The sequence below is a fragment of the Oryzias melastigma genome, linkage group LG16 (genome assembly GCF_002922805.2).
Source record: "Oryzias melastigma strain HK-1 linkage group LG16, ASM292280v2, whole genome shotgun sequence".
Lineage (NCBI taxonomy): Eukaryota > Metazoa > Chordata > Actinopteri > Beloniformes > Adrianichthyidae > Oryzias > Oryzias melastigma.
Window position 1 is genome coordinate 27,010,156 of NC_050527.1, and position 26,409 is coordinate 27,036,564.

The following is a 26,409-nucleotide window of genomic DNA, read 5'->3' on the forward strand; positions in this document are numbered from 1 at the left end:
ATATAGTGGACCGATAATCTCTGACCCTCTGGATTCTGGATAATGTCGGTGAGGGCTGAAGTGAGTCGGGAACAATGCTGCGCCAAACGCAATGACCTTCCAAAGGATGTCCAGATGAGTGGGACGAAGATATGTGAGCTTTGATTGAATCAGAAGAAGGATGATTGGAAAATAAAACACTGAACATATAAAAATATGAAAAAAAAGGGAAAACTCTGTTTAAATGTCTGACTTTCAGCTCTCATGTATTATTTTATTCACTTTTAACCTGTTTGTATATGACTTCATATCAATTTTAGTGTCTTTTTTTCATTTGATTAGAAATCCTAAAATTATCTATTCAACCATGCATGCACACACAGAGCTGCTTTAATGCCAGTGTGACCGTGCAGCTCATCAGCGTGCAGCAGAGCGAAGACAATCCTGGTTTCAATCCTCTGAAAGTCGTCCAGCGCAGCAAGCAGGAGATTCAATCTGTTCCTGCACACGTTTGAAACATCAGAATTATGTTACTACCAGCTTACTTAAACAAAAAACTATAAAAACACTTTTATGAAAAAAATTAAATGGATTTGATTTGCCTTCATTTTTTTATTTCAAACACTGGGGGGCGCTGTAACATTTCTAGTCTCAGTGGAGGTTTGAAAGAGGCCAGAAAACAGCAGCATATAGAGGTGATAAAACCACAGCAGAGAGTCTCTCTGCTCCTGTTGAAACAGAAGGATCCAAACTGTGGTCTATAAACAACGCTGGCACAAACGCCACGCATGGATGCCCGTCCGCACGCCGCTTGTCACGTACCAGTCGTCCCAGAGCTCTCTGGTGGGAGAAGCCATTCAGCAGTAAGGTCATGTTTACCAGCGTTATGCAACATTAAGCCCTCCTTATTACAGCCGAACAATAAAACAAGTGTGGGAACAGAGGACGCCGTTTTTCTCTGCTGGAAACGTCTTCTCCAGTTATTATCCGGCACCGAAGATCCTTCAGAGAGACACTGCTGGTCATCATTAGTGCTGTTCCAGAGCCATCAGCGTCTGGGAGTTTATTCATTCATAAGGATGGAGCGCAGGCTTTCATCTGCTAACTCTATGATTTGGTGTTATTATTCCTTCAACCTCTCACACCGGAGGGCGGGCTGAGGGTAAGAGATGTCCTTCCAAATCTGGACCGGCCCACGTGTGCTGGCAGCTTCTGCCTGTAAGTTGGGTAATTAAGTCTAGCCGAGCTCCTGATGTGAGCACAAACAGATGCAGGAAATCTCCATAATCAGAAGATAAATATATCATTAATATGAGCCCTGCAGCCAGACCATCATATAAAAATATGATCAGCAGAATCCAGGTTGGCTGAAAATGACTTTGAGAGGGTCAAATCACGTTAGACTTTAGGCTCAGCTTTACGTTCTCGAGGACTCCGATGAAAATGATGTTTTTAGCACGTTCTTGGGGAATTTTTCTCATGATGTAGAACACATTTAAAGAAAACGAGAAAAGTTGCATACCTGCAATAATGCCAATCATGAGTTATTTTTTGCTGAAAGTATTCACATTAATTGCTGAGGGGATTTGCTGAAAATCGATTTGCAAAATGTTAAATTTTCTGAAAGACGGGATATTTTACGGAAATATGCATTAATTTCTGATAATGCACACTTTGAAGGGCATTATCCCACTTCTACCATGATCACTTACAAAAGAAAATAAATAAAAAAATCAGTCAACATTTACTACTTTATTCCTGTTCCTATTTCTTTACTTTAGATCACTTTTTTTTTTTTTTTTGCAAAAAGTGGGCTGTTTAATCCGTGATGCGTCATTTTGTCACGGTAACATGACAACACGCCACTGAGCCAGCATCATCCTCGACTGCACTTGCAAAGTAAAGCGATATAAATGCTAATTATCACGTTAAGTTAAATAAAGCATCAGTTCAGAGTTCACGTCTGATCGCTTGTTTTTGTCCTAATGATGAATAAAAGTCTGTTTTGAAGAAGCCAGCGCTGTGATATAGAACATTGAGGCTATGTGACCGGAACTTCTCTTTCAGGTGTGAATTATCACTTTTTAATCCACACCCAATCAGAATCGAGGATTAACTCGGACCATGGAATAAAGTAATTTAATTACTTTTATCAGCCATGAAGTAACATTGCGAATTACAGTTCAAATTTCGGTAATTATCGGTAACCATCTGGGACTAATCAAACAAATTAGATTTGACATCGTTTCTCGGATACATGAAACAAAACGGATATTCATAATTGAAAAAAATGGAATTACTGACCCAAATGCAGAGCTGGAGATCGGTCAAAGTCAGATCAAGAGAGCGTAATTATTGACTTGGACAAATTTGTATTCTTCTACTGAAGATGTTTGAATTCAGTACTGACACGCCACGAATACTCGACTCAAAAATACAATAATTATAATTGTTATTTTTTTAAGAAAAGAAAGCCTTAATTAAAGGAACAATCTAAATTAATTACAATTTTCTCCAGTTACTTCGGTTAAGTAATCAATTACTCTTTTAAAGTAATTTACCCAACACTAGCACCAACAGTCCTACAACTCGGAGGTGAATTTCTAATGAACTATTGCCGCTCTGCAGAAACTATGTCCTAGAAAATGACACATTTTGGCTAAAACATCATAATCCTAATAATTTAAAGACCTCTGTAATGATTTGAAAACATAAAATGATGATTGGAGTTTAATCTGACTTTCACAGAATGAAGGACGTGCTGGACTTTCTTCTCTGCCTTCATTTAGAATTTGACCAAATAAAAATATCTCCATTAAATCAAAAGATCTGGATTAAAATAATCAGCTGCTTGCTGACTATAGCGGCGGTTCGGCCCTCATCTGTTTGCTGTTTTGCTTGCTGATCATTTCTTTTGGCGGCGCCGGTTTAACATGGAGCGAGTGTCTGCAGTGGAGCGGCGTGGGGGCCGTTTTGATGAAAAGTCGAGGGGTCAGCGGCGTTATTAGATTTATTTTCAGGGGACCGCACAGACCGAATTGAAATTAAATGCACTCCATCCGGCAGCCGTTCGTTCCTTTCTCCAGACGGCATCGTCACGCGTCCTCATTCCTGCACCTTTTCTCTCAAACCCGTTCAGCTGAAGGAACGTGCCAAGCTCCGATATAAAAGCTTCCTTTGTCAAGGATTCAGGTTCCTGAATCTGTGGCGTTCCCTTTTGTGCTGAATTTCAAGGAATTGCATTTCTTTAAAAAGCTCAGAAGATGTAGAAAATAAATCTTCTTTGTTCCATATTGTCCAGGTTTAGCAGCGATAATCCACCGACAGGATGCAGTGTGTTTGGAAGTGGACAGTTTAGGAATAATCTAGATTATTATTGTAAATGGGTTTAAACATTTGAATGTGTCTAATTTAAGCAGAACCGTCCATGAAACTGCAGCAGCTGTTTAAATTGGATCTTTCAGTTCTTTCAGGGGAAGTCCACTTTAGGAGGCTTCTGTTTGTTAAATTAATGAATTTATAAACCACCAACAAGCTTGGTGTCCTCTAGGGATGGGCCAATGCCATTTTTTCTGTCCGATACCGCGGACATTTAACACAGCTATATAAAAAACATATCTAGTGGTTTGCTAGCAAGTTAGCTAGCTATGTTAAAAACATAGCTAGTGTTAAAAACATAGCTAGTGGACCGAGCTTTTAGCCCAATAGCTAGCAGACCGCTAGCCATGTTTTCGACAAAGCTTCGGCTCGAGCAGCCGCTTTATGTCACACAACGCAAAAAGACAGGCGGATGTGGTTGAAGAACGTCACATTGGGGTCACCCTAAATGTCAAAAAGTCTTTCTGTAACACCGCTCAAAGTAAAAGAGAAACATGGGTGCATATATTGCTGGAATATTTGATATCGGACTGATACTGATAATCTCAAATTATCGTCCGATGCTGATACTGGCACCGATTTATCACCCATCCGTAGTTTCTTCATTGAGTCAATTGAGACACAGGCAGAAGAAGCTGAAGATCTAAGTACTTTTTCAACCTATTACTCCGAGTCCTTCACAAATATTTCACCATTTAAAATGAACATTTTAGAACCGAATTTCCAGTGAAATAATTTTAATTCCCATGAAGCTTTGTTACAACAAGGAAATCTTGAGCCAAACACTGTCTAAAATGAGCCTGAAAATGTTTCAGATTGTTGTCTCTGAATGCAGAAAAACCTGAAGAATGTTCCTCATATTTGAGCTGCGGTAATTCCTGTTCATGAAAACACAAACAAATGTGGAGGTTTTACACATCTGAGAGTAACTTCTCCATAATCTGAGCTTCAAGAGGCGCAGAAAGAAAACAGGAATGTTGTGAAACTAAATCTCTCAGGTACATAAGAAATAAGGCTTTGATTTACAAGGAATAAAAAGCATCTTTAATGTGATGATTCCTTCACATGTTTTATGCTTTATGAAGAATTAGTTTGAGGTAAAAACAAGCGTTCTGAAACCTAACAACCATTCTAGAAACATTACTAAATATTTATGAGTAAAAACAAGACAAGAACACATGAAGTGTCATGGATCAGACACTTTATTTAAATGCAATAAAAAAAACACAATTACATTTCTTTTAAATATTGATTGTGAATTTGTGTTGAATTCATACTTGTGAGAATTTATCCTGATTATGTATATTTACCACTGAAGTGACCTCTTCTGATTTTCTTTCATCTTATTACTTCCTATCATGACATATTTTTACACTTTTAGAGGTCAAATGATAAAGTCAGACACTAGTTAATTAGAATCTGATCCCCAGTACCTCCCATCGTGTATATAGTTATATATAAAATCATCGTTACATTGAGAGCCCTCCATAGTCTCCATCAGTGTTTGTGTCCTTTATTGTTGCTCCACTATGAGACGTTTCTTTTGCTCCATTTGGGGGCAGCAGAAACAAGCTGTTGAAGCTGAATCTGGAATTGGTTTCATCACAGCAACTTTGCAGGCAACCAGCAAATAAAATGAGCTTTTGGGTCCATTTGAGGCGGAGCTTTCCTTTGTTTTTTTTTTTAGTTTTCAGAACACCTCGCAGAGCTAGCTCAGCAGCTTCTGTGGGTTTTATTCAGGCTTGGAAACCAAAACAATTTGACAGAAAAGTTCAAGAAGCTTAAAAAATCTAAAACATCCACATTTGGAGGAATACTATGCATGTTCCAAGATATGACGATTTGTAGTGAAAGTTTTAGGACGACCGCGGCAAGTTTGAAGAAACCATGAAGCTTAGAGACTCACTTCAATGAAAATTGTATTTTATGTTCTTGTGGCATTTTTCTCATAAAAGAGGATCTATATGAAAGAATTTACTAATTGTTTCTGAATATTTCTTAATTCAAAAAAACTGGATGCTAGAAAATGCTCAGTAATGATGCCGCTACTAAAAATGGGCGGGGCCAAAGTCTCCTCCCACTTAGATGTGCGAGTCATGAGGAACGTTCAACACTCGTTCTGTAGCGATTGTGATTCTTGCTCAAAACTTTATGACTGCGTTGATCCAATATTGCACGTCGTAAAATTCATGCCGCTAACGTTAGCTTGAGGCTAATAGATCTCGTTTGAGCGTGCAAACAGAGATAAAAAGTATTTTAGATTTTTCCTAAAAACTTCATTTTCATAATTAGACAATAACAGGGAAGGATTTTAGGATAGAAAAAAAATGGTTGGAATTGGACCTTAACATGTTGCAGTTCTTCAAATGACCACCTGAGGCAGGTTTCAAAAGGGAGCAATTTCACACTAACTCCATAATTTAAAAATCCAGTTAGACTCAAAAAATAAAACTGTATGACTGCATTGATCCAATATTGCACATCTTAATTTTTGTTTCGCTAATGTTAGCTTGAGGCTAACAGCTAGCTCGTGAGTGTGCAAACAGAGTTCTCAGCGACAGGGAGGTCAAAAGGATTTTTGCTAAAAACTTTTCATAATTGAACGATTACTGGGAACAATTTTGTGATTTAAAAAAAAAAAAGGTTCGATTGGGATTTTAACATGTTGCAATTCTTCAAATGACCACATGAGGCTGGTTTCAAAGGGGAGCAATTTCCCATTAATTCCGGGATTTAAAAGTCCAATTTTACTCAGAAAAATAAAATGTTACATTTATGACAAAGAGATCGTTTTTAGATTTGTATCTATATTTATTCAAGCAAAAATAAATTGAAGCATATTTTCTGGAAAAGGGATCCACCCAAAAAAAAAAAAAAAACCTTTTTCTTTGCCCGCCCAATTACCCATTTTTGGGAGGTCATTGAAGTGGACCAATGGTACGAGGACCTTTCACTGTTAGCTTTTAAATAATTGTATTATCTGTAAAAATATTCTTTTAGTTTTATTTTTTCAACAGTACAGTTGTAAAAGACCAATTTAAGTCTAATCTCATAAGAAATGTATATTTTATATTTGGACATGATGAACACTATCATATATATGCATCATTAAATAATGAAAATCCATGTTTTTTCAGCATTAAGGATTTTTACGCCCCGTTCTGTTGGTCTTCTTGAAGGTAAAAGTCTGTGTTTGATGATGCATTTAAGTGCATTAAAAAGGCGTGGAAATCCTAGTTTATGAGGGAGCTGCTGTCGTCCCTCAAGTTGACTTAAATATTTAACTGCACAGCTATGGGGGTCCTGACCCGGACATATTAAATATGCAGAGGCGCAACAGAAAAGAAAAACATGCTGAGAATGTCACATTTCTACTCATTCTCATGCATCTTTAATGAGCTGTTTTCCGTCACCTGCTCCACGAGTCCGATCATCAGAGTGAAGGACTGCTTAAGCAACATGCTGCCTCCTCTCCCTCCAGCCCTCTCCTCCCTTTCTCCAACTCTGGTATTTCCCAAAAAGCCTCCCTCCTGACTCCCCTCGTCATCCCCCTCTTCCTCCTCCTCCCCTCCTCAGACGGCTGCTTCAGTCGGCGGCGGTGTGGAACTGCGGCGGCTGCCGGAGACGCCAGCAGGAGCGGGGAGGCTGCTGAAGCAGACGACCACGGGGCAGCGAGAGGGAGGCGCAGGAGAGGAGAGAACAGCACAAAGGAGGGAGGCGAATATGTGACAGGATGTGGTTTCTCTGAGCTTGCAGAACATACTTTGAGCGTGACCTAAACACGCCGCCAGTACAAGTGTGTTGGAGCTCCGTTAGGTGAAGACGAGCCAAACCGCCGAGCTGCTGCTGCTGCTGCTGGAGGATTGTGCCGATCCGCTCCTCCATCCTCTCCTCTCTACCTCCAAGCAGATGTCAGTTTGTGAAGGAAGCTCAGCCCCGGCGGCTGGATCTGCCTCCATGCACTGAAGAACTTTTCCACTAGATTGCAAAACCGGTGAGTTTGCTTCCTCGTCCTCACGCTGTGGGTTTGTTTAAACTTCCAAGCGCATGTGTCACTGCTCTCTGCCCTCATTCCCTCGTGTCAACTGGGGCTGCATGTTTACCAGAGTGAATGGAGTCATTAGACGAGCGGCGTGTTTGTCACAGGCTGGTTTCTGAGGATGAAGGTCTGAATCCCGGCTCCCTTCAGGACTGTGTAACCATGAGAACTACCAGCCGCTGTCTCCGTGTCTGTTTACACGCTAACACCGTGTTCCTCCAGACACGAGTTCATCCAAGTGTGTAGCAGAGGGGGGGGTCTTACACGGGAAAACAAGTTGAAGGGTGGCAGGAGGTGAGGGAGCGGCGAGGAGGGAAGATGAGAGAGGAAGAGAGGAAGCAAAGAACTGACTGAGTGAGAGAGAGGGATCCGTATCAGCAAACTGCTCTGAATTAGTTCCAGCTGCTGAGAAGCTGGAAGGTCAGGAGGCTTCCACACAGAAGCCTCACTCACTCGCCTCTTAAAGGACCCACGTTACGCTGAGTTACTGTCGGGCCGCGGCGCTGCATGTGTCAAACGCTCCGGACTCTTTACGCCTCGTCACGGGATTCATGTTACGCTTTTTAAAACACAAACTTACCAAGAGAAACACAGAGCTGCAGCAGAAACACCACAGAGGAGACCTGGAGTGGAGAAAAGAGCACGTGTCAAAGTCAAGGCCCGGGGGGCCGGATCCGGCCCTCTGGGTAGTTATATCCGGCCCTCCAGATCATTTTATTGTTATTAATGGCCCGATGTTATCTTGTGCTCATTTTTAACTTGTGTAATTTTGACAAAATATATTTTTACAGAGAGTAAAATTATAAAAGTTATTTATGGTTTAAGTTGATTTATTCTTGAATAATATTCCTGCCTTTTTATTATTTATAATTACGTTAAAAAATTACGGTTTTAAAGTTTTAAGAATTGGCATTATGCTAGTTTTTTAGGCTATTTTGGAGTTTAGCTAATATTTCAGTTACATGCTAGCTGTTTTGGCTAATTTATGCTTTTCTTTAAAGTTTTTTAGGCTGTTTTAGAGTTAGGCTAGTATCTATACGCTAGCTGTTATGACTAATTTAGGCTTTTTTCAATTTTTTAGGATATTTTCAAGTTTAGCTATTTTTTCAGTTACATCCTAGCTGTTTTGGCTGTTTTTAGGCTAATTTGGCATTTAGCTAATATTTTAGCTGGCTATTAGCTTTAGCATTTTCAGCTATCGATTTCAGCATCTTCAGCGGCCAACTTCAGCTTACAGCATTCACACTAGGATTATCGCAGGTAATGCTATATATCTAGTTTATAATTATGTTGAAGTTTTAAAAATGTAGTTTTAGAGTGTTCAATAAATGTTTATTCTCTTCAGGCTGCGTCCTAAAGTTTGTTTTGGATTTTGGCCTCTTGTCTGATTGAGTTTGACAGCCCTCGTATAGAGTTTCCTGTCAGTACTCTGCTGTCAGTAATTCGTCCTGACAAGGGTGCACAAAAACACTACAGGACCAAACAGTTCCTTCTATTTTATCAATGATAACAAAATAAGAAGTTTCAAATGATTAGGGTAAATTTTCTATCAGATAGTTACATGTAGGCTTAGATGGTATGAAGTACGTCTAAGTAACTCCTCAGTATTGCAGCTCTCGCATGACTCTAACGAAAGCTTGTCGTAATGTTCCTGTTAGATTTTCTTTGTGTGTTTTAGTTGTTTGTTACTTAACAAGGATTTACTTAAAGTCCCCCTATGGACATTTTTTTTATTCAAAAATGTTCCCAGTAGTGTTTTAATTATGATTATGAGGTTTTTAACCAAAACCTCACAACCCAAATGTCTTAAAAAAACATTATTTATGTTGATCTGAGGTCTCTGTTTCTAAAATCTCCTCTGAGGGGGCGTGGCTTTTGGAGCTGAGCAGCTCCGCCCCTGATCTCCCCGTCTGATTATGATAGCTCTGTGTCTCGCTAGCGTAAATCTTCAGTGATGCTACATAAAAATGTCCAGCAATAGAGAATGGAGAAATACTTGGAAATCCAAAAAAAAAAAAAGATTTCTTATTACATGTGTTCTACATACGTGTTAAAAAGTCAAGAAACAGGATTTCATTGGAGGAAGACTTTAAGAAGCATCAATGTACTGTAGATCAGCATGGGAGGAAGTTTTAGCACAAACCTTAAAACCAGCAAACGTGAATGTATCACATCTTAGAAACTGGGATTGATTCTGAGATATGAAACAGTTTTGGGAAGTGAATCGCTGACGTGTCATAAAAGCGCGAGTGGCCGGCGGTGTGGGAGGCTGTGATGGAAAATGATGGGAGCAGCTTGCGAGGCGCCTCGTGTGCTGCCAGCGTGCTTTGACCTTTACACAGACATTATGCAAATGTGTTTCATTGTAATATCATTAATCAGAGGGACAAAACAGCCCGACCGAAAACAAGCCGCTTCAGGTGCATTAAGAGGAGTTTCTTTGTGAAGCCGTCATCTCTGCTCAGGATCACCTTTTGCAAATGGGTCTGATCTCATTTTGGCGCTAAAGGAAGCGCTAAAGAGCAAGAATCAACATGTGACCTCTTCTTTTGAAGTTTCTAACACCATTTTAAAAGTGCTAATTGTGATATTGAAACCCAAGTGTTAGACATCTAACAACTGATTGTCTTTCACATAATCTGCTATAGAAAGAAAGTTTGTTATTTTACAAGTTGATCTCACTTGTGGATTATGTTGGAAAACTGATGCTTTCAAGAAAAAACCCTGGAAAAAAGGTGTTTCATGGATGTGGAGGAGAGGAGATGAGATGTGTGTGGATGACTGGCTATGGCGCCTCCTAGAGCGTGGATGAAGCTGATGAAACCGTATTTGTAAAGCACGTTCAATGAAACAAACCAGTCAGATAATGTGACATGACTGTACTACCCAGAATGCCCAGAGGGGGCCACAAGGAAGGTGATTGGTCGGAGCAGTTGATGGGAAGTTTCCCTAAAGAACTCTATTTTTCTTGTCTTTTATCAGCGTTTGCAGAGAAAAAAGATTGCGGATAATAAAACTTTATCGACAATAACCTTCAGTTGTATGACATAAAATGGAAAGTTTTCATATTTTCACTTCATATTATTAAAGCGCAGTCTGTAAAACTCTGACTACAGTACCCATAATGCTCTAACGATCCATCAAGTATTGAAGCTTTGTAGTTTATCAGACAGAATCAAACATTTTGACACTTTTTTAACCGTGTTCCACAAAAATCAATTCCAGGTCAAAAAACATGTCTAGAATTCATACATGTGGATTTTTGAGAAAATTACATTTATTTTTGGCCCTTATGGTTGGAAAAATGCTGTAATTAGTTGGATGAAAGCTGTAGTTCTGTAGTTCTGTCCACTTGTAAAACTATATTTCATTTCCACATTGAAAACTCCTAAAAAGTGTGAATTCAAAGCTTCATGGATTGATGGAAAAACACTTTGGTTTCACTTTAAACATAGAAAGTGAAAAGCATAATAAAGTTGCATATTTATGACAGATTAGTGTGAACAGTTATGAACTGACAAATCCAGATTGAGATCATACGGTTGCAAATGCTTGAATCTGCACAGGGACACAGATACTCAGCCCGACAGGCCGCAACATTTGTCAGGAAAGTGGAAGTGATTGAGGTGTGGGCATCTCTGTACCGCAAAAACACTACAAATGTCACATGATTGAGGTCAAAAGGTCAACACGGTTCATTAACTCGACCCTCCTATCCCAAAACATCTGAATCTGGTTGATGGAATCAAATATTTTCACGGCCGTGTCTCTGATAACTCATTTAAACTCATATTTGTTTATAAAGAACATTTAAAACTCCTCATTTGTGACCTTTAATAAATATTTGATATCATAACTCAAACGTGGGTCTCACCGTTCTGAGTGTAACGGCTAAACAAACAGAAGAACAAAGTGAATAAAGGAAGTTTCTGATTCATGAACTGAGGTTTTTAGGGATCTGTTTTCATGGTTAAGACTGCGGTTGGTTAGTGTGTTGATGGGGTGTAGTGAAGGTCCCGGCTAGTTTGACTGAACAAAATCATGTTTTTGTCCTTTTATGGGACATAATGTATGAATGAAAGATTCGTGACATGCTGAGGTCACGCTGGGGTCACGCTGGGGTCACGCTGGGGTCAGGCTGAGGTCACGCTGAGGTCACGCTGGGGTCATGCCGGCTGACGTCTTGTTGTTGTTGTTTTCAGCTTTCGTCTGCTCTGTTGGGTTTGTCTGACCACACATTTAAACTTTGAAGCAAAAATCATTTTTATCAAACTTGTTCTGACTAATAATCTGAATACGACTTCAGAACATGTTGGTAACCGGGAGCGATCGCTGAACCAAAGACATAAAGACTAATTAAAACCCTGTTGGAAAACTCCATCTCATGTTGGTTTAATAAACTAAGTCCACTCCTTTGGCGTTTGTTTAATAATTAAGGCTCTTATGAGCAAAGTAAAGGGTAATCTTATTAGGCTGCAGACAGTTGAAGACATTTTAATTAGGATTTTTATTAGGGTTCAGATTGTGTTACGTAAATGCACTTCACAGTTGTGGTAAAATTAGCACAAAAGTTTCCCTGAAGTTCAAATAGAAGCTAAACTCTCCTGACATTTATTTAGATCTTTCTGGCCTCTTCTGACTATCGATTATAATTTCTAGAAATAATTCCATTCGGTTCACCAGAACCTGGATCGATTCGGTTCTGATTTGTTTGATCCTCTCAATTCAATTTAATTCAATCTTGAATTTACACATTTAGACACATTTGTTTAGAAATGCATTATTCATCTACTATATGTTTTAAATATATCTATATTCATCTTATACAGTTCATTTATACAGTTTATTAGTGAAATAATGAGATTGTTAACATCATTCAGTGTTACATGGATCCTCAAACAGAGAAGCTCCAATGATTGTTCTGCTTCTCCTGGAGGACGTTTCAGTTTAGCCACTAGGTGGCGATCATGCTTTAGCATTGCACCTTATTCCAGAAGAAGAAAGTATGAGCAAAAAATGATGCTACCATAAATGATCACTTTAAAAAATATTTCCTTAAAATTTTTTGGAAAATTCATTCAAAGATGTTAATTTATTCAGCAATTTATGTTTGAGTCAACCTAGCATTAGCATTAGCCATCCTATGAGAAATTCCATTAAATGTTAGCATCAAGCTAGTAACCTTTAGCTTTATGTGTTAAATCGATTTATATGTTTATGAATCGATTATTGATCTATTAAGCTTAAATCGATTCAAATCGATCAGTCGATTTTATTAACTCTGCCGTATGTCTGACCCATAAAACTACGATGAGAAATAATTGAGACGTTTGAAGATGTCTGCAACATCTCTGAGACTGTTTTGAGAGCAAATCTCCAGCCAGAAAGACCTATGAGAGGAAATTGAGATCATTTTGAGACATGTTGAAGACTCGTCATCCACTCTGACCAGAACAAACCTTCAGAATCCAGAAGAGCAGAACCGGAACTGTTCAGGGTTGGTAAAGAAACTCTGTTTATAACTGGAAATTAGAGGATTTGCTAATTAGGAGGATTTGTTTTTGGGGAAAATCTGGATTCTATTTTCTTATCCTTCCTTCTTTCTTTAGTCATTCGTTGTTAACACAATCAATGTAATTCCAGTAGATTCTGAAGGAGAAAAGCGGTGTGATATATATTTACAGTAAATCAAAGAACATAAAATCTGCACTCTGGTGTTAATGGGGTCAAATGGGAACCACCAAAGAGGAGCTCGTTCCTAAAACAGGAGCAGTGTCTTCAGTTTTATGGAGCTGGTTCGGTTTTACGACTTCAGACTTGGAGCAACAAACCACATGCAGCCAAACCCCATGAAAGGTTGTAGCTGCCACACTGGGGAAGACGTGTTTTAACACCTGAAACAGACTCGGTCGAGTGTCCGACGTTTTTCTCTCTACACAAAACATCTACATTATTTTACTAACGTTTTTACAGCCTCTATTTAGATGCACTTAACAGAAAATAGTTTTTGTTAAACATAATCGGTCTTTTGTCATTTTTGTTAAAGAAAGTAAATAGAAGAAAAAAAAAGTTGGAAAATTAATTTTTTGTAAAAAATCTGAGATTTTATTTTTTAGCCCAGCTCCATAAAGTCAGAACTATACAATTTACAAAAGAAAGAATTCCTCTAAATAAGTTTGATTTTTCTGCTTAAGTGATATGAGTTATAACTGGATTTCTTAAAAGAAAATAGAATTATTTGTATTAATTGAACAATTCTTTCATAATTGCTGGATTATCTGGATTCCGTCATTACTGGATGAACTTTAACTTCAAACATTGATATTAAAGTTGCACTAAGTACATTTTAAAAGGATCATCAACAGAGGCGGAGCTAGAACATTTACTGTGGGGTGGTGGGAGGGGGGCAGACGTCTTTAAAGGGGGACAAATGAGAAGAGCAGACAGAGTGGAAGGTCATCACAAATGAAAGGATCAAAAACATGTGTTCAAAAAATTATTCTTATTAATAAAACAACAGTTGTTTTAGCTGATCTCCTATTTCTAAAGCTTAAATAAGCTTCTATTGATGATTTATTAACCCCTTAACACCTGAATTTATTTCCAACCACTGTGTTTAATAATGTTTAGATAGTAAATAGACATAATTTGAGGTTTTCACTAATCAGCAAACAAGTTTACTGTCATGTTTGATTATTTTTTAACCACATATTCTACATAAAACGAGCAATAACAAACAATAATGCTCAGAAATCCCATTTATCTCACCACAATGACACTAAAGTGTCTATAAATACTCTGGAAGGACAATTAGAAGAACCATACTGATCAACATTTAGATGTGGCGCCGCATTTTCTTAGTACTCTACAGTCACATACAACCCAAATCATCAAATATCTTTAGAAATATTTGTTATAGGTGCTCTTGTGCTTCATAGTAGAGACATGTAGTCACAAAACTTACCTCAGATTGGAACTTTTTTTGCAAGATTTTCAGCCAAAACTGACACTTAAGCGTAACTTTGTCTCTATAAACATGAAAATGACGGAGCTCCGCCTCCAACAGAAACGTGAAAATGGTTCCTAACTTTCCTGTTGAGAGTTCATGACCAGGAGCTGAGGAATACAGATGGTATTTTTGGTGCATTTTGAGCAGAACCAGTTTGTTTGTCAGCATCAAGAGCAGGTCTGTGTCATCATTCACTCAAAAACTGGCTCTTTGCTGGGGGGGCAGCTGCCCCCCTGTAGCTCCGCCCCTGATTATAACATATTTTCTTTGCTAAACCATATTTGCAAGCTTTTAAACAAAAAAAGAAATCAGCTGGAATATTTAAATTTAAAGGATACAATAAATGTTTTTAAAAGTAGAAGAAACGATGAATGAACTTTGATCTGTTTTAGTTCTAAATCTGCAAATCAGACCAAATTCTTTGAGTTTAAAATGTCTTCTGACACCAACATGTGTTTTAATGACCATTTAATGAATTATCAAATGTTTGGCTGTACACTTATAAAGGCAACTAAACTGGAAATGTTTTCAAAACAAGGCAAAGTGAGAACAAACTTTGACTCTAAATGTGCAGAAAAAGTTGTGGTTTGTTATGTAACTATTTATCTGGTGCCACATCTGTGCGTTTTTAAAAGTGGTTTGTAGACATTTCATAGAAAAAAAAGCCACAAAATTGCACAATTTTAAAATGATTTGAGTCACGAAAGCAAAAATAGAGACATTTGTGTATTAATATCAACTTCTGATGAGCTGTGATGCTGTGGTTGGGTCCTCTTGTTGTTCTCGACTCATTTCATTTGAAAAAAATATTTCTATTGGGGTTTTTGTGATTTTTTTTTTTTTTCTTCAATTTAAATACGCCTCAAATACCACCTCCTCTAAGCACAAAAACTTCTCAGTAAATCCAAGTTTTTTTTTTAAATTGTCGTGTTTCCATTTGACAGTTTTATTATTGCAAATCCAATGGAAATGCAGCAACTCTTTCTGTCTTTCGAACATTCAAACTGTGTTTTCTGTCATTTTGTTCATGATCTACATTTAGCTTTAATACGACCAGCCTCCCCATCACACTCAGAACAGATCCAGTCTCTGGTTGCTTCTGGTTTTACTGTACAAGGTAACACCATGTGGGGGCCCAGGAGGCTCCACCTACTCTTACTGAGGCATCTGATTGGTCAGTTTAGAACCTGAACTACAGAGAAAATACCAGAAAAAAAGATTAGGATTTAAAAAAAATGTTTCAGAGAAAGAATTGTTATTCTGACCAATAGAAAGACTGACTAATAACTGTTTGTTTATCTGTTTATCTTTGGGATTTTGGCTTCTTGGAACCACTTCTTGTTGGAACGCCAGGGGGGAGGAGTCACTCAGTTCGGTTCTCATTTACAGTCAGTGGGTTCTGCTCCTGTTCATCTATAAACGATGGTTCTTCATCTGCAGTCATTTATTGCTCTGCAGGATCCCTTAGGTTTTAAAAATCTTCATTACTCCTGTAAATTGATAAACATTTATTGTTCAAGCTGCTTCCAAGTTTCCACATGTCTGCGGGTGTTCATCCTCGGTCAGAACTTCACCTTCTGTCTCCTCTCTTATGCAGTTTCCTGATTGAACACTCGAAGAAATTCAAATCTTAATCAAAGAGTCTTTGTATTATCAATGAGAACAGATTTTAGAGGAGGGACACTCAGATGACCGCTAGTATTGACAGGATTTTCTTGTGCAAACAGACCTTATTCTACTGGATTAAATCCACACACAGTTCTGGGAGCGAGGCTCCCGGTTTTCCAAACACACCTGCCCTACTTGCAGCTGATCACCTGGATCAGGTGACAGCAGACGCCTGATCCAGATCGCAAACAGGTCAGGAGAGACGAAAAATGTGATAAATGGAACTCCAACGCAAAGAGGAGCTCTGTTTTCAGAACAATTAAAAAGAGTCTGGTCATGTGACTATTTACCAGGTAGATCACATGTGTCAAAGTCAAGGCCCGGGGGCCGGATCCGGCCCTCTGGGTAATTCTATCCGGCCCTCCAGATCATTTTATTTTATTGTTATTAATGACCCGATGTTATCTAGCACTCATTTCTAACTTGTATCATTTAGACAAAATATATTTTAATAGAGAATAAAAATGTTTTTTAAGGTTTAAGTTGATTAATTCTGGAATAATATTCCTGCCTTTGTATTATTCATAATTATGATAAAAAGTTACAGTTTTAAAGTTTTACAAATTGTCATTCTAATAGCTTTTTGGACTATTTTGGCATTTACTAAGATTTTTTAGGCTATTTTGGAGTTTAGCTAATATTTCAGCTACATGCTAGCTGTTTTGGCTAATTTAGGCTTTTTTCAGATTTTTCGAATATTTTGCAGTTTAGTTATTTTTTCGGCTACAAGCTAACTACTTTGGCTAATTTGGCATTTAGCTAATATCTTAGCTGGCTATCAGCTTCAGTGTTTTTAGCTATCAATTTCAGCATCTTCAGCTATCAGCACTAGCATAGTAACATCCCTGGTAATGCTATATATCTAGCTCAAAATTATCTCAAAAAGTTAAGTTTTTAAAGTTTTAAAAATGTCGTTTTAGTGTTCAATAATGTTAATTCTGTACGCCGCATGGTCCCCTCTGTGATTGAGTTTGACCCCCCTGAGGTAAATGGATGAAGAGAAGACACAGAAAGGAAGAGGGGGTCGTTCTGTTCCATCATAATAACTATTCAAAGAAATGAAGACCCCCCCCCCCCAGTGACATGAGCAGCAGAGGAGCTAATGTTCATCAGCAGCAGTGGAGCTGCAGCTCTAAACTCTCATCATATTTCTGTGCTTTGTTGTCATGGGTGGGCAGGGAAATTGCAGGCGGTATTGATCGGTTAATGTCCGACCAAGACTCGTCGATACGATGCATGAAAGTCCAGGAACTTTGCTGCGGCTGGTTTTAATAAAAACCAACCTGCCTGGAGCGAGTTCACAGAACGAGAGACTCACTCCCGGGAAATCTGCTGCTTTATGGGGGAGCCCGGCAGCCACACTGTGTTTCCAGGTGAGTTCAGAACCACGTCCTCCACCTCGCAGATCATGTTCGGCTGAGAGAAATGCAGGGAATCCAGCGTGGATAACGAACCGAGCTCGTGACGGCTTCAGGGAGGAGAGGCGGAACAGGAAACGGTCCTGGATGAAATGAAGGATGAGTGGAATAAAAACGGGGAACATCTGACAAAAGAAAGAGGGACGAGAAAGATGGGCGCTTTTCTTCCTTTAGAGAAGGGGCTATTCACGGCGGGGATGGTTCCCATGGCAATGGCTCCATCCGTGAGTGTGTGAGCGAGCGCCGACTGTAACCAGGCCTTGAGACTGTGAGGACACGAGGTGGGCCAAGGCTGCCGTGCAGCCGGGCCTCGCTCTGAGGCAGAGGCAGAGCCTATTGTTTACCGCCCTCCTTCCTCCCTGTTCTCATCGGCTTCCTCGCCAATGCGTCCCGTCCTTCACATTCAAAGGAGAAATGCCCAATTCAGCGAACTGAAAAAACTCATTCCACCTCTGGTACCCACGTCCTTCTTGAGGGGGGGTTATGAAGGTCTGGATGCTTTTTCAAAGGTTTTCTGCAGAATTCCTCAAACACAAAAGTACTTTCTGGAGCCACTCACTCAAAGTTCAATTAATTCTGTCCCCTAAAGCCTATTAATTGATATTTCTACTTTTAATTGTGGTTCAGTGGAGCGCTGCAGACAGAATGGGAAATCTGGGTTAGCTTTTGTTCCTTTATCATCTTTAACTGGAGTCCAATCTCTCATTGGGGCTTTTCTTTCATCAGACTGAATGAGGGAGTCATTTACTCTCCTTCCAGTTGTTTTCTCTGATTTCTCTGAATGTTCTTTCTTAGAAGATCAGACGTTTGTTTTCAGACAAACCCGTTCGGCCTCAAATGTGGGTTTGTGCTGCTAATAGGATGCAGTGTTTTATTTATAAATCATGGTTTAACCCTTGTGTTCTCTTATAGGGTCTAGATGACCCAAGCCTTCCATTAATGTGTGATCCATGACAAATGTGGACAGGATGTTATGTCTAACTCTGACACTGCTACACGTTAGCCACATTAGCCACGTTAGCGTATTCACAATAACTCACAGCGTTGTTTGCAACACGTAAAAGAAGAAGAAATACCACTAACACAACTGTAACTGGGATTACGCTAACCCCCAACCTTGTTGGTACTAATTAGAAAAAACACAGTCGCTACACGTTAGCCACATTAGCCACGTTAGCCACATTAGCCACGTTAGCGTATTCACAATAACTCACAGCTTTGTTTGCAACACGTAAAAGAAGAAGAAATACCACTAACACAACCGTAACTGGGACTACTCTAACCCCCAACCTTGTTGGTACTAAGTAGAAAAACACAGTCTGACACCGCTACACGTTAGCCACATTAGCTTATTCACAATACCTACAAACTTGGTTTGGGACAAGTGAAATCACATTGACACACAAAAAGCTTCCGTGGCTTTGCTACCCCCCCCCCACCACATTGTTTACTAACATGGAAAGACACACAGTCCGACACAGCTACATGTTAGCCCAAAAGAAGAAGAAACACCACTAACACAACTGTAACTGGGATTACGCAAACCTCAACCTTATTATTAAAAAAGTAAAAAAGCTACACCTGACACCGCTACACGTTAGCCCCGTTAGCATCTTTACAGTAGCGATTAGCGTTGGTTGCAGCATGTAAAAAAACAGACTGATACAACTAAAAAAAAGTGTAACTGTTCGCTAACCCCAATCTCGCTAGTAACAGATAAAATAAAAGTCATTTAAACACGGTCACATGTTAGCCAGCAGGGGGCTGCTAACTCATTTTAATTCTCAACAATTAAATAAAAATCGCTTAATTTTTTCTTTTTTTTTTTAGCATAATAAGACTTCTCCCTAGCCAGAACACAAACCTCCAAACCTTTGCAATGGAAGGCGGCCATGCTAGCCACTGGACTATCATTTGTTATGTCTTATAATGATCTGTGACCCCTCCCATCACAAAAGTGGGAGGATTTTATGTCTGCCACGGACACCAGTGAAGATTAAAAATCCTTGGAAAAAAAAAGTTCAGAGCGCCGTCTTGTGGGGTCCAGATGACCCCACTTTTAATGTAAACATGCCTAAGTTAGCACCACGGCTAAAGCTGTCCCTGAGGGCTAACTGTGACGACGCTAACCCCCAACCTTATTAGTAACTGGTACAAAACACAGTCCAGCACAGCTACATGTTAGCGCACCCAATAATTCCAACTTTGTTTACAACTCATCAATAAAACAGATTGATGTTTTGGCAGAGTGAAGTGTTTAAATTCCCTTTGAAATCGTTAATTACATCCAGAATGAATCTATATATAAGGCACAGAGTCGTTTTTTTAACAAAAAAAATTAAGGCTTTAAGTCTGACTTATTGTCTGGAAAATAAGATATATATATATATATATATATACTTGGTAGGATTTAGGTCATTTTTCTTTTAAAGAATAATACAATGAACTATGAATGTGTTTTATTTAAACACTATTACATAGTTTATGTATACAGTAAAGCTGTAGCGAGTATCCAAATACTCTGATATTGACGATCTGTTTCTGAGAAATTGTATGAATTTTTGTGACATCTGAGATTGTTGATTTGCCAACTTTATAAAAATAATACAATACAATAATAAAAAACAACTCAGGTCATGTATTTATTGTCATAACATTTCAGAAAAATGTTGGAATGTATGTTTATAAACTAAATAAACCGACTGTCATCAGAAGGAAAAACACTTTCAAAGTAAAGTGTCAATGAAGGTTCTATTTTTCAAAGTAAAAGCATCAAGTGTTTTTTGTTGATGAAAAAAATGAGACTGAAGTTTAGTTTACAGAAATAAGTTCTGAAGCATGTATTTTATTTTATTTTTAGTCTGGAATTTGAATGAGAATTTATAATGAATTTAAACGGATAAATTATGAAAACGATGTCATGTGACCGTCTGCTAACATAGTGGAGAAGTCATATCGGAGCGCGTTTGTAAAATATCGATCTAAAGTTTTGGGAGTTTTTTTTTTTGTCACTGAAGATGAAAAAGTCAGTTTGTTAAACCTGTTTTCTGTCATAAACGTGACAGAAAACAGGTTTAAAGATGTAAGGACTGTGAGTGTTTTCTAGTTGTTGTATTTCTATGGAGGTGTTGCTGCGTCTTCATTTATGATCTTCTGGTCACGGATCCACTGGAACCGGATCAGCAGAACTTTGATGATGGAGAACTGTGGAGAACATTCTCAGGATTTGATGTTAAATGATCCAAAACTACAGAGATGTTTGTGTTTCGTTTCCTGTTGAATGAAGTTAACCAGGAAGTTGACAAAAAAAACTAAAGTGGGATGTTTTTTAAAGTGATAAAAACCATTTCTTTCTGTCTAAATCTATGAGATTTTATCCGTTTCGTTGATTCTGATCTACTGTTCTAAATAAAAGTATAATTAAATACATATAATTTTCCTACATTAAGTAAAATACATACTAGTAAAACATGTAAGATAGGAAGAATTATGGTTTGATCTGTGAATCCTTGAATCAAATCAGATCTTCCCTTAAGCAATGATAATAAACAATAACTAAAATATTATTAATGTCCACTCTGCTTTAAAGACTTTAGATGATCTCCTACAGGAGCTCAAAGCTCCAAGCGTTAAAAACATCCTCTCCAGCTGCATGAACGTCGGTTTCAGCCGTCTCCTTCATGTGTTTCTGCTGCTAAAAATGGATCCTCTCCGGTTCTTTTATGCATTAATGGGATTTATTTTCTGGAGATGTTATTTTTTTCCTGGTTTGAATCGCTCTGCTCCTCTGATGTAACTCCTGACGTCAGCGCTGTCAGCCAGTCCTGTTCCAACAAACAGACGGGAAAATGAGTTTATTTTAGACTGTTCTCTGTGTTTACGGAAAATCTGAGCGCTAACGGACCTCATGGAGACTCGAGTCAGAGGACTTCAGTAGAACTTTATACGACAGTTTGGACAGATTATTGTTCAGGTTTTTAGGGAAGACCTTCTAAAGATGGAGCTCTGAGAATAGATGGACTTCATCCAGTAAAAACATTGATGTACGTAGGAGCTCTTCTGATTTATTTGTCAGAGTTTGTCATGGTTCATGAAAGTGTCATAAACCCAATAAAACGCATAAAATATTTGAGTTTTTCTGATTCTTTTTCAGTAAAAAGAACATCTTCATTGTTAATTCAGCTCCTTTCCAGCTTTCATTTCTGATTTTTCTCACTTTTGTGGTTTCTGAAATGTTACAATATATTTAAACCCATTGAAAATGAACGGCTCTTCCTCTTATATTTGGCTTCTAAGACTTTATTACTTTTTAACCAAATTTTGGTCAGTCTTTCATATTTTGAACTCTTATTTATTCAACATCTTTTTAATAAAAGTAGTAATGTTTATTAAGTTACCAAGTTATTTTTTTATCAAGAAATGTTTAAAATATTTTTGTATTGTCCGCAGTTCCATACATTAGTCTGCGTTTAATATTTGTTTTGAAATAAATGTTTTTCAATTGAGTCTTTACCTTTAAGATCCACAATTAATCATTTAAATGTTTTTTTTTGCGTAAAGTTAGGAGTTTTTTTTTGTCTTTTTTAATTTTTTTTTTTTTACATTTAAGAAAAACAAGTTTTTAAATTACAACTTTTAAGTTGTAAATTACAAGAAAGAAGTTGTAACTGTTAAATCACAAGAATAAAGTTGTATATTTATGGCTTTAAGGGTGTATCCAGACTGGAACGTTTAAAGTGAACCCGAGTTCGTTTCCACCGATAATCCGATCAGATTTTCAGACTGAATACGTGCCAGCAAGCCTTGGACCAGGACCAGAACCGCTCTCGGACCCTTCTTTTGAGGTGGTCTCGGTTTGTTTCCAGTCGGACCGAACTTTCAAATCCAAGACGCTTTGATCATATTGAGTTTAGTTGGTATACTCGCTGGACTGTATTCTCACTTTGACTTTAATCTCCAAAATGTTTGAGAAAAAGTCGTAAATTTCCGAGATTTAAAGTTGTATACTTACGACTTTACATCTTGTAGCACTAATACTGCTAAAACTGTTGTAATTTATTGATACTCATGAATATGTTCTTGAGTTCTTGAGTTTGTGTTCAATAGATTTGGTTAAACAAAAATATTTATGTAATAAAATTGTATTTAGACTTAATTTTACACCTAATTTTACATTTGCAGTGCTCCATCACTATGCTTACATTTTACTTTTTGTAATCTTTCTTTTTTGAACGTTTTTTTTGTACAATTTAACACTATGTTGTTTTTTAAAAAACATTCTACATTCTGATTGGTTGTAGATTTAGTCAATCTACTCCGAACCTCCAGTGCAGAATGCGTCCAGTTTACTAAATCTGTATAAATCTTCAGATCTTTGTTTTCATTCAATAATCCTATTTTTGTATTAAGGTTTGAACTTTGAGCGGTAAAAACAATTTAAAAAAAAGTGTAGTCTGGTGTAGAACGTTTTACATCCTTAAGACATTTGTATACTTGACTACAGATTTCACCTCTCGTGGGTTATTTTTAGAACGCAACTCATACAATAAACGAGGGAACGCTGAGCTGTCAAAACAAAAATCACGAATCTGTAAAATAAACATCAATGAAATGACAAAAACCAACATCTTCACCACAGAAACCCAACTTGAATTTGATTAAACTCACAAACACAAATCAAAGCTGCTTTTGTTGATGTTAGCATGTTTAATATTTAGCATAGAATAAAGATTAGTAGCGTAAAAATGCTAATGCTAAAGTTTTTAAGTTACTTAAAGAAATATTAAGTCTTTATCAGCCTTTAAGACTATGTCAATCACATGCTAGCATTAGTTTAGTAGCTAATTATAAACATGGAGAGAGCTTGTCCACCCCCTAGTGGTCACTTAAGGAACGGCACCTTTTAGCCTCGTAGTTTCTGCTCATTTTACGTGGATTTACAGACATCTGTTGTTTGCTAATGCGGCTCCGTTTGCAAATGTAGCCTCTTTTCTCAGTGGTTTTCCCACCAACGCGTCCCCAAAGGTCAGAAGGTCAGGACATCGGCCTCCTTCCTCTGCGCCTCTCGTCGTTGTGTGGCGCTCACGCTGGCACAGCTGGAAGGAGGGAAGGGAAGAGCAGCCTTTCCAGAACCTCTTCTGCTGTGGAGCTTTTATTTTGAATTATTTACACTAGAGTCGGACTCGCTTTGCCGCCGCTTGATCTTCAGACGGTCTTTGAGGTCTGACAGTGGCTTTCAGGAAGGCGCGGGCTGCACGCGATGCAGCAGCTCAGCGTGTCGACGCGGCAGATCGGGGAGTTTCCCCGACCCAACGGTGACAATTCAAACCAGAAGTGTGTCGCGCGCGTTTGTTCTATTTATCTATCTCTACAGTTTCCCTGTGAAGCTGGAGCGACCTGTCAAAGCGTCACTGTCACGGGTCTCCTTTGAGATGAAACTTCTAGTTCTCTTTGACTCACTGTTTGTTTAAAATCCTACGGCGTGTCAAAAGGCACAAACAGAACCTCCTCAGTGTCACAAATATCCTTTTATGAAGGTTAAAGCGACCTGCAAACATTAGAACTGTTTCTCCTCCAGTGGAAGATGCTGGACCTGCAGGATCCACGTTTTTGACGATAAAAAAGATCAAAAGTATGAAAAAGAGCTCTGAGAATAAAAGAAAAAAGAGTGCGCCGGCTGGAAAGCGGGCCTACACAGGGAAGAACAGTAGAACAGAGTGTCCTAATTAATGTCTCTCTGCATTAATCCACTCTGAAGCTTGCCAAGCTGCTGGGTTTGATCTGAGCAATGTTACTATCAAAGCCTGGAAAGATGCTGCTGTAATGTGGGCAAGCCTGACAGCATTAGGCCTCGTCAGAGATGCTAAAGAAGTCTGCGAGCTGAAGATGGAGTTTAACGTCTCGCAGACCCATGAGCACTTTTCTCATTAGAATAAGTGCAGTTTAGAGCGCCACAGATGCTGATCACACGAGGATCTAAAGCAGAGTGTCAAGCTCAATCACACAGGAGGTAAAAATCCAAAACACACTTGAGGTCGAACAGGATAAACATTTATTCAACGCTAAAACTAAACTTTAAGACTTTAACTATTTAACATAATTATGAACTAGATATATAGCATTATCTGTGTTAACGCTAGTGTGAAAGCTGTAAGATGAATTTAGCCGCGGAAGATGCTGAAATTGATAGCTAAAACCACTGAAGCTGATAACTGAAAATGCTGAAGCTGGTAGTCAGCTAAAATAATAGCTAAGTTCCAAATTAGACTAAAAAAATAAAAAATAAAAAACTACAACAAAAAACTCAGGTTAGCCAAAACAGCTAGCATGGAGCTGAAAAATTTAGCTAAACTTCAAAATATCCTTAAAAAAACTGAAAAAAGCCTAAATTAGTCAAAACTGCTAGCGTGTAAATATTAGCTAAACTACAAAAAAGCCCCAAAAAATCTTAGTAAATGCCAAAATAGTCCAAAAAACTAGCAGAATTCCAATTTTTAAAACTTTAAAACTGTAAGTTTTTAACATAATTATGAATAATAAAAAGGCAGGAATATTATTCCAGAATAAATCAACTTAAACCTTAAATAACTTTCGATATAATATAAGGCTCGAACCTTGACTTTGACATATGTGATCTAACGACAGACAGAACTCTGACCTTCAGTTTTACAGTTAATTTTTTGCTGTAAATCATGTCAAACGTTCAAATCTAAACAAAAAAACCAAAAGTTTCCAAAAACTGGACAGATCCACAGCGATGTACGGAACCTCTGCACCGCCATTATTTAAAACATGATGAAGGGAAGGTAATATGATAACTTCAGGGAGTCTGAGTGGATGGTGAACATTTAATCAGTAGTTTATTAGTTTTTAGAATATTAAACATTGTTGTTAAGTATGGCTGAAAAGGCAATAAAAGGAGATGTGGAACGTTTGCAGCAACAAAAACAAAATTAGTTTATTTTAAGCAATGAAAACAAAAAAAAAACATAAAGAAGTTGATTACGTATCTCTTTTTCATGAATATGTCACGTTGTCCTTTAAAGGAAAATTCAGGAAGAAATAACACTTTAAAACAACAAAAGGAACATCTGTACACAAAACCATCAAACACACATGCAAAACGTTCACTTTTAGAGGAATTTAGCATTTTTAGTTCATCAAACTGGGATCACGTTTTGACCTTTTCCTTGACTCGTTTCCTAACTTAAGCAAATGTTCGTGTGTGGAAGATGAAGGTTTAGAGACGAGCGTTTGCTTCTCTTAGAGCTGAATCCATAGCATCAGGTGATAATGTGTCATTAAAGTTGTTCTACTCCTAAGTGCCTTAAAAAAAAAAAAAAATCAATCAGTCTAACTTTAATAGTGTGTCCAATCCCCGGAGACGAGAGGCCGCGGCCTCCGTGATCAATGAGCAAACAAAGCTGCGACGGTTCCTGATTGACAGGTGGGAACGCGGCGGCGCTGCTGTCCGTCTCTTTCAGCACATTACGGAAGCTAAGTGCATCCTAGCCGGGAGCACCGACGGGCTCAGGAGAGTCTTATCGGATGAAAACCTCTCACCGAATCACCTCGCTGCCATTAGCCCTGAGCGCGGACTGGCAGGAGGACGGCTGCTAATTCAGAGAAAGGGAAATCAATGGGGGTGTTTGTCTCCTCCATATCTGCTTGGCGTCAGTGTTCGATTCCCGAAACCTGTCTATCATTGAGTGTAGGCCCCCCCACCCCCCACCCCACCCCCATCAGTTCAACTCCAGCTATGCTAACATTTTTCCTCCTCCTTGTCTTTTTTCTTTTCTGCCATTGTTCTGACCATGTCCATCTCCCCCCCCTCGCTGCTCCCCCATGGGCTGGGGGGGCATAAAAGCCATTTACTGGCAGCTGAAGGCGGCGGTGGAGCTCCTCTGATCTGTTTCCTT

General features: G+C 38.5%; 1 protein-coding gene across 2 annotated transcripts in view; it reads left to right on the forward strand.

The window, feature by feature from the left end:
* Positions 1 to 26,409, forward strand: part of LOC112136714 (raftlin) — a 288,034-nt gene that overhangs the window by 124,871 nt on the left and 136,754 nt on the right. For both annotated transcript variants that reach the window (XM_024258595.1, XM_024258596.1), the window contains exon 5: positions 6,934 to 7,351. The gene's annotated coding sequence lies outside the window, so the exon portion shown is untranslated. The remainder of the gene's footprint in view (positions 1 to 6,933; positions 7,352 to 26,409) is intronic.